This window comes from Gigantopelta aegis, chromosome 6, assembly GCF_016097555.1.
Source record: "Gigantopelta aegis isolate Gae_Host chromosome 6, Gae_host_genome, whole genome shotgun sequence".
In the NCBI taxonomy this organism is placed as follows: domain Eukaryota; kingdom Metazoa; phylum Mollusca; class Gastropoda; order Neomphalida; family Peltospiridae; genus Gigantopelta; species Gigantopelta aegis.
In genome coordinates, this window is record NC_054704.1 from 54,031,975 (window position 1) to 54,035,477 (window position 3,503).

Consider the following 3,503-nt stretch of genomic DNA (forward strand, 5'->3'; position numbering starts at 1 on the left):
ATATGGTGGTTACGAAGATGATTGAATAAAGTACATTTAGGGACAAATCAAATTATTTTTGTTCAGGTAATACTTTGTTGGACCATTAAATAGGCCAGTTGTCTGTGACAATATGCCTTTAACTTAATATTTGCATTTCTTGTGTTGTCTAGTGCATTATATTGGTTCAAATAAAACTGTTTTAATTATATAGTACTGTATCTCTAGGTGTGTTTATATGTACATACGTTTGCGCGTAAGCATGTATGTATATATGTATGTATGTAAGAACTGAATAAACAAGAACTATTAAATATTAAATCTTGATAATAACATTATTACATTTTTGTTTCTAATATTCACATTTCTTATGTGATGTTTTGTTTGTTTGCGTTGTTGTTGTTATTGTTGTTGTAGTAGTTTTTTGTCCTATTTTTGTGTAGATACATATGTTGTAACAAGTATCTATATGTGATGATTGTAATTTCAATCATGCGAAGTTTAGTGTATTTTACTCAATGACTAATAGACCTCTTTCGTATTCCACTGCGCGTGTGCGCGTAGCGGTGCAACTCATAGACGCTAACCGTAAACTCACGCGAGATCTCTTAAAAATAGCCCTGTTTACAAATTGGGAGGGGACGGGGCACTGACAATGGGAGGCCACACAATAGGAAAGTCAATTAGCTCTCTAATTAATTATTATATCATTAGGAACCCAAAACGTCTGTAAACATCCAACAAATACTTATTGGAGACGTTTGTGTATTATTGCTTATCACGAAAAAAAACCCCAATATTTTGTTGTTAACGCCCGAGAAATCATCGGTTCGGATTCGTACACAATAAATACCGGATATGAGCTGAAATAATAATAATGTGTGTGCATGTGCGCGCGTGTATGTATGTATGCAGATATTTATCGTAATTAAAGTGATTTAAAGATTTATAAAGCATCATACGGATAACTACTTTCTGGACTTTTGTCGGGATTTATTTAAAATTTTGTTCAGTATTTGGAAGAAAAATGAAATGATTACGTATGGAATTTGAGCTACTATAAAACATTAGAATCAGGCCCGTAGGATCGATATCTGGAGTTGAGGGAGGAGGTCACAATCTGTAGTGGAGGGACACAGTCTAGTGTGTGTGTGGGGAGGGGGGGGGGGGAGGGAGGAGCACAAGCCATATTTTAAAACGGATTTATATAAAGTAGTTAAAAGTAGGGGTACAGTCCCCTGACCCGGCCACTCGGTTGCTATTGACCTGAGAATGGGCCAGAAATGTATTTATATTGCATATACAGATATTTATATTTGAAGCAAGAATATGTAGCCTAAGAAACATGTACAGTTTATTTATAAGAGATTAAACTAGCCGACAACTTGATAATATGGCTACAAACTCAGGATGGACCTTTATTATAAACTCAAGAGGGTTTATTATGCACAGTCAAAAGGTACTTCGTTTGAATGTTGGAAGCAAACATATAAAGTATTATGCAGTTGACGACGGACAAACCTGAATTTAAGCCGAAATAATTAATTATAAATAAATAAACAAATAAATATATAAATAAATATTTTTCATATCACATACTTTCAGAGTTTGATAAGTGTAAATTAATCAAGGTATCGGCGCTACGTTTATTGACATTTAAGCAAACGTACTACGGTCACACTTCAGAATTGACGTATGCATCATTCAACAGTCGTCAAACAAAAACACTTTGAGTTGTCCAGCGTTCAGAAAATAAAAAAAACGTCATGCGCTAGTTTATTTTGATGTAAGGATATCCGACGTCGTTCCCATTCAAAACAACACAGCAACACATATCCACACGTCATTTGGATATATCGAGCGATGGTTAAAGGGACAGACGCTAGTTTTTAAACACCAAGGCATATTTTTCACCATTAGGGCCATTTATGACCATTGAAGGAAGGAAATGTTTTATTTAACGACGCACTCAACACATTTTATTTACGGTTATATGGCGTCGGACATATGGTTAAGGACCACTCAGATATTGAGAGTGGAAACCCGCTGTCGCCACTTCATGGGCTACTCTTTTCGATTAGCAGCAAGGGATCTTTTATATGCACCATCCCACAGACAGGATAACACATACCACGGCCTTTGATATACCAGTCGTGGTGCACTGGCTAGAGCGAGAAATAACCCAATGGGCCCACCGACGGGGATCGATCCCCGACCGACACCGCACATCAAGCGAACGCTTTCGTCCCGCCCCTTTATGATCATTGAAATCAAACATTACTTATATTTTATTGTTTAGATTATCCATTTCCGTACAACCGAAGTGTTTCTGGTCATCCTGGTGTTTCTAATACCACAAAATGAATTTTTCATAGTTTTGAAAACGTGCGTCTGAGAAGTAATGATTATGGAGTCGCGTTTTAGTCTTGTTTTTTTTAGGGTATTTCAGCATCACAGACTCTTGTTACAATCTGTTATATCCAAATTTGTTACAGGTTTGTAAATTAACCAAACTTAGTGTCCATTTTTACGTGTTGAACCTAGAGTTTAGGTGGGAAATATGCCTTATTATTACAAACCAGTCCCTTAAACTGGTATATATATATATACTGTTTACAAAAATACGTTATATTAAGTTTGAGATTATATGATAAAGAGATTAAAAATAAATAAATAAAAATAAGATAAATAAAGAATTTCTTTAAAAGTTCGTAAATACCAGATATTTGAAATGAATTCTTTGTGTCTGATATAAATGATAGTGAAAAGTAAATAAAATACATAAATAAATAAATAAATAAATTGAAGATAAGACATGTAGCTTTGATTAGTAGTTATATGACTATTTTTTTAATGAAACAATAAGGTGAAAATATACATGTAGCTGTGATAAAGGTCTATTAGGTCTATTGTGATAAAGGTCTATATGTGAGGTAGGGATTTTGTTGGGTCTTTTAGGCGAAAGGGGAGGCATATGTTTATTAAATTTTAAATACTGATATGTGTGGATAATTAAACATCACTGTCTGTGTATGGGCGAGTATAATTTTGTGCAAAATTAGTAGAACCAATGGCGCACAATATAATATTGATATATATATATATATTTAGTTTTAATAATTTCGCAATTTATTGTCTAAGTCTTATTTTCGTTGTGGTTCTACGCGGGGTTTTTTTTTTTTCTTCTTACTTTCCTTCTTGAAATAAAGTATATTATGTCAGAAACAAATATGGTGGTGTCTGGATTTTGGCTCTGCTATCATTACAACTATGTCATAGACAAATGATTATACACAACGATAATAGTATGGATAAATATAGTATATTAAACAGTAATAATCAGAATGCATAAAAACAGTTATAATATAATATGGGGATAACAGGAAAGCTGGAAGTAAAAACAGAAACAAGTTAGGGAAGGAAAGAAAGAAAGAATGAATTTAATATAAGATATCCAAATGAAAAAAAAAGAAGTAACTTTTGAATTTAATAAATAGAACAACATATTGACTTATCTTGTTTCT